At 46.5% G+C, this 13,331-nt stretch overlaps 1 protein-coding gene across 1 annotated transcript in view; it reads left to right on the top strand.

The window, feature by feature from the left end:
* The first annotated feature begins 525 nt into the window (after nucleotides 1-525).
* The window catches only part of LOC108571816 (MDS1 and EVI1 complex locus protein EVI1-like), a 16,350-nt gene continuing 3,544 nt past the window's right edge, over nucleotides 526-13,331 (top strand). The window contains exon 1 of the mRNA XM_017933957.1: nucleotides 526-640. The gene's annotated coding sequence lies outside the window, so the exon portion shown is untranslated. The remainder of the gene's footprint in view (nucleotides 641-13,331) is intronic.

The raw sequence follows: 13,331 nt of genomic DNA, 5'->3' as shown, positions 1-13,331 counted from the left end.
ATTCTCGCGTGTTCTATGTTTATTACCTGGTGGTGATGATATTGAGTAACGCGCGGAGAACACTTACCGCGTGACACGGCAAACGAAAGGAAGTAAAGGATCGCGCGCTTCGCGATCTGTCGCGGTCGAACACGTGGTCGCCACCGCCGCTGCCGCCGCCACGAGGCACGCTTGCTCCTGGAATCGCATCGCGAACCTTGGTCCTGACAGAAACGGCCACATCAGGATGTTTGATCGGACGTTTCGATCTGGATAGAACACAACCAAAGTCTTCCTGAAGATCGATGAAAGAAAGAAGAAGAGTGCTCGAGTGTGAGGATAGTGTGCTGTTGTTGAAAACGAAGAGAGTGCTTCCTACCATTTCCTCTTTTCGCTTCTCTTCTTCTTCTACCTCTTCTACTCTTCCTCCCTTCAACTGACTGACTCTTTATTTTTATTCTCTCTCTCTCTCTCTCTCATCCTCTCTTTATCCCTCTCTCTCTCTGTGTCTCTCTGTCCCCGGTGGAATCGTGGTGAACACGTTTGCGAACGCGTGATCGAGAGGAAACAAAAGGAACAGGTGAACGAAAGTGAGAAACCGTTCACCGGAAGTGCAGCGGCCAGCTACCCCCGGCTTCAAGGTCGTGGAATGACGCATAAGGTAAATCGATTTGTTTTTCTTTGTACGCGGACTTGGTTCCCTTGGCGTGCCAAGGGCCCTCGACCGTCGCTTCTCTGAATATTTATGAAGCCGCTCGTGTGAATCGGGAGAGAGAGAGAGAGAGAGAGAAGAAGAAGAAAACACGTCACGGAGGTAACTCTGAAATTGATTGAGAGGTTTAACTCCCTTGCACAGCTACTAGCCAACCTATCCATCGTTTCGTCGATGAAATCTCGGTTCGTACTCCTGTAGATACTTCTCGTTAACCGTAGATCTCTTCCCGACCTCCTGCAAAATCGAACCACGGTTCGTACTCCTGTAGATACTTCTCGTTAACCGTAGATCTCTTCCCGACCTCCTGCAAAATCAAGCATCGAACCGTTCGCTAAACTCTACGTTACGACAACGTCTGTCCGATAGTGAAAGAGTTAAATTGAATCTGGTTTTAAATCCTGCAACATGAGAATTTATTTATAGCGTCTAGAGCCGTTCTCTCTCAGAGGATAGAGGATAAAAAGACGGATAACGAATAGGTCCATAGATCGTTTTCCGTAACGCACGAGCGGCGACGCGGGTTTCACCTCGGCTCGTCTAATTCGCTCGACTCTGGAACCAGTTTCGAATCGTCGTCGTCGTCGTCGCTCGCTAGCTCGCTCGCTCGCGAATCCGCTTTGAAAAGTAAGCGTCGCCCACGCCTCGTCCTTATATCACCGAACGGTTCGTTCTGCCGCTCAGGCAACGAGACACCGCGAAAGCTATGTTCCCGCCGCCGCGAGCCCCGCCGTTTCCTCGTTCATAAATTTACGCGCCTCCGGAGAGGTCTGGGACGAGGGGCTGCGCCCATTCGAGGGATCGCGACCGCGCGAGATAACCTCGCGTGCAAGGTGATCCCGTCAGAGACTGGCGATTTACGCGAAAATTCGTGGAATTTCTCATTCGTGGAAAGTGATTTATTCGTTTGCCCGTTCGAAAGCTAATTTATAAGTATCGGTCAGATGAATCGTGCAATAATCCCAGCCGATATACTCTGTTGCTGTATTCGTTTCTAGGAATATATTCGTGTGATTCTTTATCCACGCTGTTCGTCTATTCGAAAAGTCGCTTTGTTTCGTCTCGTTTTGCAAAATAATTGCATAACGTTTGGCTCAATAATGGGAGTCGATACAGGTGTAATTAGCTCGAAGAAATTTTTGACTTGCACACACACACACAGACCTCTCCGGTTGCATAATCATAATGCGTTGCATCAGGTATCGATCGAAAAGAAGCTCAGGTTGCATAATTTTTTCTTTTCTTTTTTCTCTCTTAAACGATCATCTTGTCCCCGTGGCTACTTACCAATTCAAAGCGTGCCCACTTAACCGATCAAATCCCATTCGCACACCCCGGTTATTCTCTACGTAAATGCACCGCCATTAACCGCACGTGTATCTAATCCAACAGCTGCTCGCCACGGTAATAAACAGTCACAATGATCCTTCCGGATCGTTAACGCTACCAACTGTTAATTTATTTTATTCTTTATTATCCGCTGAATTTTCGCTTACGGTCCATCGTAACCATCTTTCTGTCCAATAAAATGTTCATATATATTAGCACGGTGTACGAACGATCCTCTCGAGTGACGAAATTTATGTGACACCCTGTCTATTATATCTTAGGCTACTTCCTAACCTCCTCGAGGAATCATCGTCCGCGCTGTTATCAGAATCGTTCAAAAAGCGACATTTAACACGTCTGTGTGTGTCTCTCTGTGTGTCGCGTTACTTTACATCAAAGGATGAAACAGAGTAGAGGGGATTCTCATGACGAGGCTAGAGGAGTATCGGTGGGTGCCGTGTATAAATCCCTTTTGCAAGTCGGTCGTCAGTACGTTCTTAACGATCCAGTGATTAAATGCCACGAATTCCCCGAACCACGATACATTATTCATAGAGAAACAGGGCCGGTTTCGATAGCGCACGCAGCACTTACGGTTCCGAGGGTGCAGCAGCGTTAACAGTTAATTGATAACAGGTAAGCCAGCGGCGAGGCGCCTCGATTTTTGTTGTAGGGGCCACGCCGATCGAAATAGACCGACAAGACCGTTAACGGTCTTCGCCGCGAAACCAATAGGATAGGCCTTCGGTTCGTTCTCTTCCTCTCTACCGTGCTCTCCGTTTGCTCCATTATTTTCTTTCTTTTCGATCGAGCCGCCATTAGCGATTCCTTCGCGACCGCGTCTCCTCTATCTGCGTAATAATTCACCAACGGCCGTCGTGCTATTTTTCCTTTTTTTTTCTCTTTTCTTCCTTTTAGTTTTCCTCGTGAATCTATATACTTCGTACGTTACGTGTATCGATAATGTTCGAATCGAGGGCGGCGTTATAACGATCGACGGATTTATTGTTAGCCGGAGAACCGTGACGATGAGACTGTTTTTGGAGCTGCTAGTTTCTCTCGTATTTGCAACACGTATCTTTGATGTATGTACACTACCGGCAAAAAATTTCGAATCACCTACCAATTTACGTCAATAGGAAAATTGATGTTGCGAAGATCGATGAAAATTTTTTCGGAGATTTTTCGTTCAAAAATTATTAAAATTGCTAACATTCTTCTGGAAATTTTTATGCACAGTGATTCCAAAAATTTGGACTCTGATGTTGTTAGATTTATCAGTCAGTTAGATACAACAAAAATTAATCTAACGCCTTACTAGGAAGTATATATTACTTTTGTATACTCTGTTTAGTAAAGATCTAAATGTTTACGATACGTGACAAAAGGCCCTTCGGTCCCAAGCGGGGTCGTAGACAATATTAGGGCGTTGCGTAGGAGCATTCTCAGTCCGTAGACAGTGCTCTTACCATCAAGTAGAAAAGCGAACCTTCCTTGTGTCTAATAAAAAGTTTATAGCTTAAAATAAGGATTATTAATTACGGACAATAGATGTATGCATATAGGGTAGACAAAAAGTTACAGAACATTGGTATTAATTAAATAGACCGGTACCAAAATGGTGGTCACTTTATCTCATCTCACGAATTTCTCCAATTTCCTTAATCTTTCTCTCGAAACTTTCTACCGGTAATGTATCTTTTGAGCCACTCTGTATACTCTCTGCACAGAGTATCGAGCGATATACATTCTTTGCATCGCTCAGGAGCAACACGGATTCCTGTGGCTTGTTCCTCAGCGGATGAACTGTCTGGTTGATAAACGATTGCAACGTCTAAGAATGTTCATGATAGTCTCGATGCCGAAGTGGCAATTTCGATAATGCTGCCTCGAATTCACGAGGAAATCATGGTGCAGTAATAAAAGAAAAAGCGGCTCGAGAGGATCGGATGTGGCACGTCGGTGTCAAGTGGAGCGGAGTTGCGCGAACGGTCGCTTCCTCTTTTTTTTTCCGATTGCCCAACGATCGCGATGCGTAAACGTGTACCGACGTTATTTGAATACGGGCCACTATTACGAGAATGGAAAGCACGACAATCATGAGAGTCTCCCAGAGGTTCGAACAATGTCCCTCGCCTGGCGAGATCCTCGCCTCTGGACTGGCGCAAACGGCAATAAAACGGTTCCTGAACGACAATGCCGTCTCTCCGGCACCCTTCCCTCTCCCGCTTGTCATCGTGTTACGTTACTAGCCGTCAGCTCGGAAATTGTCGCGAAATTTTTCTCCTTTCTTTCGTCAAACACCATCTCGACACTCGTTTCCAAAATATTCGGAAGCGAAGAATAAAAAAAAAGTTCAATTCGTAGAAAATTGGCGCGAAACTGCTTCAGTCACCATCTCGTCACTGATTTCCAAAGGATTCGAAAGCAAAAAATTGAAAAACAGAATCACTGCCATCTCGTTACTGATTTTCCAACAATTTGTAAAAGATCGTGTGAAAGATATGATTTCTCACTCGGAGAAATTCATCTTGTGTATTATCTCGAGAGCGCTGTGCCATTATCGCGCGCAATAAGTGTTCGCCAGTCAGCGCTATTTACTGTTAAAGTTCTTTGCTCGAATGATGGTGCAAAACCGAAGCGTCAGACCAAACTCCCAGAGAATCGCGTTTAACGAGAATTTATACGTTCTTTTTCTAGAAGACACACGCGGTTGTAAATGTAAATTCGACTCGGTACGAGCGAGAAGGTAGACGGGGATGGTACGGTGGCATAAAGCTGCTGCGTGGGCACGCGCGCACCGACCGCGTCTATTTATACGTATGTGCACGTACAATGGACCTGGCTGCTTTCAAATTAAATTCGAGCAGTACCGCAATGCCATTGTTAAGCTCATTGCCGTCGCGCGAAGAGATCCCACCTATCGTAGACGAGCGACGCACGCCCACTGTCATCTCGGAGCAAAAATTCACGATTCTGCTGGAGGACTCGCCTCGAGGACGAGCGAAACGACTCGAGTTCCTGGTGTCCTTGTCGTGCTTCGATTTCAGAAGAGAAGATGAAAGGGGGGGAAAAAAGAGACGAAGAAGATGCAAGAAATTAAGTAGTAATCTTTTTGCGATAGATAATTCCGTTTTATTTTTAACTCTCGATTGAGGTAGGACACGACCATTTCTTTCCCCCTTTTTTTTCTCTCTCTCTCTCTCTCTCTTTTTTTGTGCAGTTTCTGTGTGAGGAATACGCGTTAATCCGGGAGATCGTGGTGCAAGATAGGCGAGAAAAGAAACCGACAATTTATAAACTGGTTTAAAGCGAACGGGCGTGACACGTGTGCGGCGCAGTTCGCTGAAAGATCATTCGGACTCGACGGCGAGCGTGACATTTTTACGAGCGCGGTGCAATCGTCGGACATTAGCATGAGCATGCAATTTTTTGCCCCTTGGTTGATTTACAACCGACTCGAGAGAGAACGAAACCGCCGCGATGGTGTACAAAATCGACTGGTGCAACAAAATTGCACACGTCTCATCCTCCTCTTTTTCCCCTTCTTTCTCTCTCTCTCTCTGTGAAACAACAGCTTCCGAAATCGGTCTTACCAGTCCCGCCAGCGATACGGCAAAAAAGGGAAATTTAGCATTGTGGAACGTGGAAACGAGCGAATCGAATTCGATCGAGCGTATCGAAGCTGTCCTTGATCGTTTCGTCCCTCGACGGACCAACGATGTGACTGCTTCGGAAGCTTTAAGTTTGAGGCCGCAGTCTACATTCGCCGTGACGTAAGGATGTTAATGGGCGGCATGAACGTAAACTGAATTGTGCTCACAGCTTTCCGCGTGAAAGTGGTCGAGATACGTAATTAATTATCGTGGATGTCGTTCAGAGGCCGACCTCGGTCGACGTTATATTAATTTCATTAGCGCACGATCTTTTAACGAGCCCACACCGGTGAATTGCGATTCGTTTCGGTGTACACCGGACATTCCTGGTGAACGTTCGACCTGTGAGCCGTGGAGATAATGTTATATGATAACCGTTTCGACACGAGGTAATTTAATGCGCGAGGGAATTCGCGCTTTTGGTAGGCTCGCGTTGCTGTGGCAGAGCGTTGGTGGCCACGAACGATCGAATCTCGCGGCTCTCTTTGTCTCTTCCTCGTTGTGTTCGAACCACCGGTGGTTACGACGCTCGGCTCGCCTAACTTGGACCGTTCGATTAATCATGCACGGATGACCATGCTGGGACGAATAAGGATGACTGGAGCGGATGGTCTAGCGTACCTTGACTGTAAAACGCTCTAAGGATCGAACGTGTCCTTTTTCTTTTTCTAACCACTCCGACTAACCGATGGGATCGAGTCCATTATGTATCTGGCGAATAGCAAGTGTATCGCCTTGCCCCAGCGACAGTTCGTTAAAGTAAAGTGAAAGCAATGAATAATTCGAGCAATGTCGGTATATTAGATGGGCGATTATGAGAGATCTCGTTGAAAACGGAGAAGTTAGTGAGTTACCAGGTGAATAAAGGCTGAAAGTTTCCTTCGCCATTTACGTTCAACGTCCATTGCAAGCTGCTTAGGACTCACAGGTGCCTACTGACGAGGCACACGTGCATCAATTTGCTCTATCATGTCGCTAAGTGGTCGAAGGTTGCACACACGTAATATTGCACGAATGCTTGGTTCTCTGACGCAGCAAAAATCGGTGATTTTTATCAGTTAAATTGATCTAAGAATCCTCGAAAGATTGGGACACAGAATTCCAGCGCTACTTTCCAAGGGAAGAAGCACAGAATTTGCTAGTAAAATGGACGGATGGACATCGTTACGTAAAAGCGATGCAGAAGAGGAGTCGGTTCATTTGTTCCACTTTTCACTTTCAGTGGAGAGAAAAAGAATTGTTCCAGGAATTATTCCACGAATTTCGTCGATTCTCACGAGAATCCTCTCATTTACTGCTCATTTCGCAAATGATCGGCTACCGATGGCCTTGGAAGGACGCCCATTCGAGTCTAGCCTGCAGCTAGGCAATTTCGAGGGACATCGCGTGCCCATTAGGGTATCCCTAAAGCTTCCCGGAACGTCGAATCGTTCTCGAGCGTGAAATAATCGCCTAATGACTTCTCGTTCTCCTAAAATCATCGGAACCTAAAAGAAACACGAGAGAAACTGGTCGATTTTCTCGTTTTAAGGAGGAAACAAAGGAAACTTCCTGCAAATCTAACACGCCACGACTGTATACTCTTCTCGGACTATCGTAGTTTCCACGAAAAGTGCGAAATGGACGGATTACGACACGTGGCTACGAGGAACGACGGAACGGTATAGCGTTCACGTCACTTCGTGGAAAGTTGGTGATCCCCGATATTCAAGCAGGCCCTTGGCCAATACTCGGACGCGAATAAGTATATACAACGATCGGCCACGAAATCAGGAATAGATTTTCATGAATTTTCCTCCGTGCCGGTTGTTGGCCCGATTCTCTCTCTTCTCCTTTCGCTTCTCCGCTTCCTCTTCCCTTCTACTTATCGTCGCGACGCCCTTTCTTGCGCGCCTCATCCGCGACGTCGCGTCATCTCTCTTTCTTTCTCCTCCTGATCGTTATCTTCGAACGCGTCCATCCCTCGGTCTCTCCGGCTCTCCGACCATTTTCTCATGAAATATTCACGCAGCACGGGACGAAATCATCGTTTGTTAGTCAACCGTTTCTTCTCCCCCTGCCGCTGCCATCCATGGCACATTTCTTTCGAATTCGTTTAAGAGAAATTCTGTGCGACAGAAGGAAGTCACTCGCTTCGATTTGAAATATCTGTAGCGGAATAGCTAAGGTAAAGATTAACATTCGTTCGGTCTTAATCGAAAAATGCTGCGTTACTACTTGATACTTTTGTCGGCTATTAATATTATCTCGGTGAACGTATAACGAGTAAAACGAGCATCCGTATAGAATTGATACGATAGAAAAGCGAATTGAACCGGTAAAATTATACCTGATAATACCTCGATGCTGTACAGCATATTCCACTCAATTGAAAAGCGGCTCGAATAATACATCGAGGAGGCTGAATTTAGGGCAAACCAGAGTCATCGATTACACAACAGTTGGATCGCACGCCGCTCTAATTACGGACCACGTTCTGACAGCCTCGTTCCACCGCTGGCCCCGTTCGAACGATTAACAATTAATCAACAGGCGAACGAGAGCTTTACCGAACTGTATACATGTACGTATATATATATATACATATATATACCCTGTCGCGAATATTCGTTCCCGCGAACGCATTAATTAAAAGACGCTTTCTAATGCGTCGAATTGAATTACGACGGGTCATCGATCTCAGGTTGGCGTGGCGTCGCTCACGGGCGTTCCCCGCGTCCATTTTCTAATACTGTCGCACCGCTCGTTTTCTCATCTGCCACAGATTTCACTCCTTTTAAATCACAATCGCCTATTAGCCTACCACCGTTCAAGTATACTCTTCCACGCGTCATTTTTTCGCTATTCCAAATCCATCGAAATCCATCCAAGATTCTTCAATTACATAATCTTACACACTTCAGCCGGAGCCTCGAATCTTATCGATACATACCGTCCTTCGATCTGGAATCCGAAATTTGCCTTCTTCCCACTACGACGCGTTTCGAATTTCAATCGAACCAAATGTCGACGAACTTTGCCGGCGTTAAAAGTGCATCGATAAAAGGTTCGTGCTTTCGTGAAAGAAAAAAGAGATCCAAGAATCCTCTGCGAGCGATAGTGAAACCACTGGAAGCAACACAATCGATACACTTTCCTCCGCTATCGCGAACAGTGGCAAAAAATCTAGTGCACCCGTCCACTTTCAATCGAATCGCAAAAACCTTCGCCGGATGCGGCGTTCCAATACGACGCGACACGCGTATCGTCACTAGACGACGCCTTCTCGAGAGAGAGTTTCTAGCCTTTTAAATGCTTGAAATCGATATTAGACACGTCGAGATTCCACGGGTGCAGCGCGCGGATTCGAACGGCTCGCGTTCTACCGTCGAAGAATAGGTTCAAAGGTGTTTCGTAAACTCGGACGTCCGCCACGGGGCATTTTCAAGCGGCTCTAGAAGCGAAGGAGAAAATGATCGTGGGCCTGTTCGATCGGCGTGTCTAACGACGGAGTGAACCGTTTGATGTCTTTGTTTCGGCGAACCCTTGCCTCCGTTTTGCCGCGCCTTTCTCTTCGTCAGCCGGCTTCCCTGGAAACGCAACGCTTCGAACAATTTTCCGATAGCGGATCGGGAAGGGAGCTGCTTCTTTCGTCACCTCTCGCGCCGCTTTAGCGTCGCCTTCTGCTGGAATTCTTACGAAAGCCTCGCTGCTGCCTGTGAGATCCTGCCAGCTACGTTCAGTTGACACTCCGAATCGAGTGTCACGATCGGGAGAGAAAAATCGTATCGAAGATCTAATTAGTAATCTAGCCAATGGTAATTCTTGGTAAGTCAACGCAGACGTTCACCTGGAGAAATTCCAAGAGGATAATCGCGCGAGCACCTAGAAGGGAAGTCCTTCTTTTTTTCCACCACGACTCACTTTCTTTTCCCGTTCGTTCCTCGCGTGTCTCTTCTTCGCGTCTGTTCCCCCTGTTATCGCGTAATTTGCAGACAAATGGCCGTTACTGTTACCAGATGCGGTCTAAACGCGTTGCGTTGCGCGATCCGTGAGAAAAATTCCCGGCATTGTCGAGCCCTCGATCTGACGTCTATAAATGGCATAATCTTCTTCCGGCGCGGCATGGAAATATTTGGCTAACATCGTCCGCGATTAGCGTTTCCCCCTCCCCCTTCGAAACACGGAACCATCTTTGAGAAAGCGTCCATCGTGCTTCGTAATATTATGTCTTGTTTTTTTCCTCACTTCGCCGATTCTCGTAACTTTTTGTCGCTCTTTTTAACCAACAAGTCCGCCGAGTAACGCGGAATTTAAGATAGGATCGCGGAGAGAGTGCAAAACGAAATTCCAGTAGTATTCCAGATAGCGTGGATTTCATAAGGAAACGCCTGCAACGAGTTGCCATTTATCTAAATCATAGAGAGGCAGCGGAGAAAACTACCGAATGTTATCTCATACCCGAGACTCGAAAACACGTTCGTAGTTACTTGGAGATTCTGCGAATCGGCACGCGGCAAATCATCGAAAGCAGCTGTGAAACTTCTTCTTGTTCGTCTTATTGAACCTTAGCCGGAGAATGCTCTTGAATTCGTTCAGACCGTGGAAGCTTTTCAGAGTTGGGAGAGAACCACCTGCAGCTACCTTGTAACGCGGTTTAGTTTCACTCGGATGAATAGCTGTTAACTCGCTCCTTAACTGCTCGACAAATTGAACTAAACGTGAAACGGGAGAAATTCTGTGTGGGATTCATTCGATAGCCTCCTTCCTTGTGAAGAGAATATAAAGAGGTTCCATTATTTCCATAGATACAGAAACGTTCAACGGAGTCTTTTACCCTTCTTCACAAATGCATAATTAATTTCGCTCGTTAAGGAGCAGTATTTTATACAAGTAAGTCTACATTAAAATGTAAGTTGAGAAGGTGAAATTACGAAGAGGAGGCCTCGACCAGACAGAGGAATCACGGATGATACGTCGCTTCCTTGGAAGCGGGATTGCAGTCATCGCTTACGGCATTGTCTTCCCCGGATCCCAATGGGCGAGCACCTATTAGGGTCAGAACGTCTGTAAAAGTAGCGGAAACCGGGGACTGAGAGACTTCTTTGATCCATTCATCGTGATTCAAATCAGAGAGATCTGCTTGGTGAACCGATAAGGCTGGTGAAGCGCGTTACAGCCTCGTTTCCATAGAACTGGAACAATAAAAATGGAAAAAACGAAATGCAATCACTTCCCCTTTCGTCGTTTCCTCGATTCTAAAAAGTTCGCGTGTAGGTAGAAGCTTGAACGTTTCATGTTCTGTACATACCTTTAGTACCTCACTCCTCGAGTTACCGTGCCTCTTTACTATATCCAGACACTTTTAACTCCGCAACAAAACTAACAAACAGTCGATTTGCAAGCGCCAGAAATAATCACGACGCAGTGGAAGTCCCAGACGTGTCTAACTAAGGACGGACATTTTCTACTTTCTCGACTCGAACCAATTTGCTCAGGAAATTAGCCGCGGCTATTTTACCCTAACCACTTCTGTATCGTTGATCTAAAGGATCGGTAAAGGAATACAAGAGCTGGTATAACGAGCGTTTCAGTGAAACGAAGAAACTCGATCCTCCTGGAGACACTTGATCGAGGTCTCGCGCGACGTTCTTTCCCTTCCGTCGCCCTCCTTTCCATCCGTTTCGCCTCTTCTGCCCGAAAATACGACCACGATCGAACCAAGTATACCCGCGCAAGGTTAACCGACCTATCAAGGAATCGCGTGGGCGTCGTCCAGCCGGCATAGGAGCTTTTATGTCGCGGAGGCGAAATCATAAATAATAATCGCCGGATTGCATCGGCGGTGCAGGCGCGCGTCGCGGGTACGTGTACAACGAAATCCTGTCGACAAATTAATTCCGGCTGGTGCAAGCACCGCGAAACGCGAAGCTCGATGAATAATGAACGGTGTCGCCTGTCAGCTGGAATGAAAGTAACATTGAAAACGATTAAGCGCCGTTGGAAACACCGAACGTTCTGTATCGTTTTACCACCTTTCACCAGTTTCGCGGTCGTTTATTGTTCATTTCCCCGGTGAATCCTTCTTCAGGATGTCAGGTTGATAGTTCGCGAATACTTGGAGTTACATTTTAAACAGAGAGGGACCGATCATCGACGTTTCTTCCTTCTTTCCGATCATGACTTTTCTCCGTTTTCGAGATGAAGATATCATGTCCTCGCGTGTACAGCGGCCATTTTGGATCGGGTGTATAATTAGCGGAGGGAATCGAAGGAGAAGTTAACATAGGGTTCGGATGAATTTTTATCGTTTCCGTTGGGCCGATGTCGCGAAACCTTCTCACGCGTCAATGAGGCAATTACGATATTACAGAGGCGTCGATGCAATTACACCGATGACAAGAGGAGGCCGGCAGAATCACGGGTCCGCACTGTCGCACACGTGGAGCAATATTTCCGCGTATACCCGTATGAATCCAGCGGCGCTCGGGGTACTTTATCTTGGACGAGGCGGTGCTTAAAGCGGCGCGCGTCGTAATTAAATGCCGGCACCTCTTGGCCCTCTTATCACCAGCAACGATCGTGCTTCATACGGAGACTCGTGCAACGTGGAAAGACACGGATCGACGCGCCTTTCCTCCTCCTCCTCTTCCTTTTATTCTTCTTTTTTACAAGAAGTGCCTCTTCGTTCGAACGCGGGGGAACAGGACAGCTCGTAGATCAAGATCGTACGAAATTCGAGAGAACAAGTGAACTCGTAAGCGAAATTCACGATGAAAACCTAAGTCAGTGGTGGATTTTGTAAAATGTACAAATGACATTTGTTTCGACGGAGAAAAAAGGATATATGCAAATTAATTGCGCAAAGAAGATCATCGAACATCGCGAAATAATGGTGGTCGAAGGCGAACAATAAAATGGCTCGTTAAAACGTCGAATTTGAATATTCAACTGTTGAGCGGCATCGTCCTTTTTTTCCTACCTCTCTCTCTCTCTCTCTATCTATCTCTCTCTCCTTGTTCACGCCGATCAAAAAAGAGAAGCGTTGCGTCACGCAAAAAGAAACGACCGATTGAAATCTTCCCTGTGGCTGGCAACCCGGCCAGGGACGTGGCCCGTTCGGGTAACAAGTGGCGAACGGTTATACGCGTTACACGAACGGTGTTTACCACGCCGCAGGGACGCATTTGGCGCAGGGAGATCCGCTGATACGCCCGCGAACAGGGAACGTGGACGGAGTAAATTAATGGTGCTTGTTTGTACCTTGTATTTTAATCCTGCTAATCCTTCCGATACGAAAAAACCGCTAAATAAGGAAAATTTCGATAACAGACCGAGGGAACAATATCGGAGTTGTAAAAATGTTACATCCGATACCAGGTAATAACGTCGTCACTGTGTTTGACAAGTTATTTGCAAAGATCGCGACATCGTAAAGTTCGAGTCTCTTCAGTTGAAGAAAAAAAAAGGACAGAAAGAACATCGCTCACGAAATGCAAATGGTATACACTTAAAGAAATTGTAGTAAAGTTCGAAGCTTATTTTTGAAGGTGATTTCGCGTGCAAAGATCGAGCATGCGGCCCTGTGGGCGCACTTATGGTACACGTAGGTGAATGTCGGGAGAGAAATCATACCGGCAAGGACGACAGCGCGGCGAGAGAGGCGGCGGAGGGTG

This window comes from Habropoda laboriosa, unplaced genomic scaffold (assembly GCF_001263275.1).
Source record: "Habropoda laboriosa isolate 0110345459 unplaced genomic scaffold, ASM126327v1 scaffold99, whole genome shotgun sequence".
Classification (NCBI taxonomy): Eukaryota; Metazoa; Arthropoda; class Insecta; order Hymenoptera; family Apidae; genus Habropoda; species Habropoda laboriosa.
Note: the sequence above shows the minus strand (reverse complement) of the source record. Positions and strands in the feature narration are given on the sequence as shown.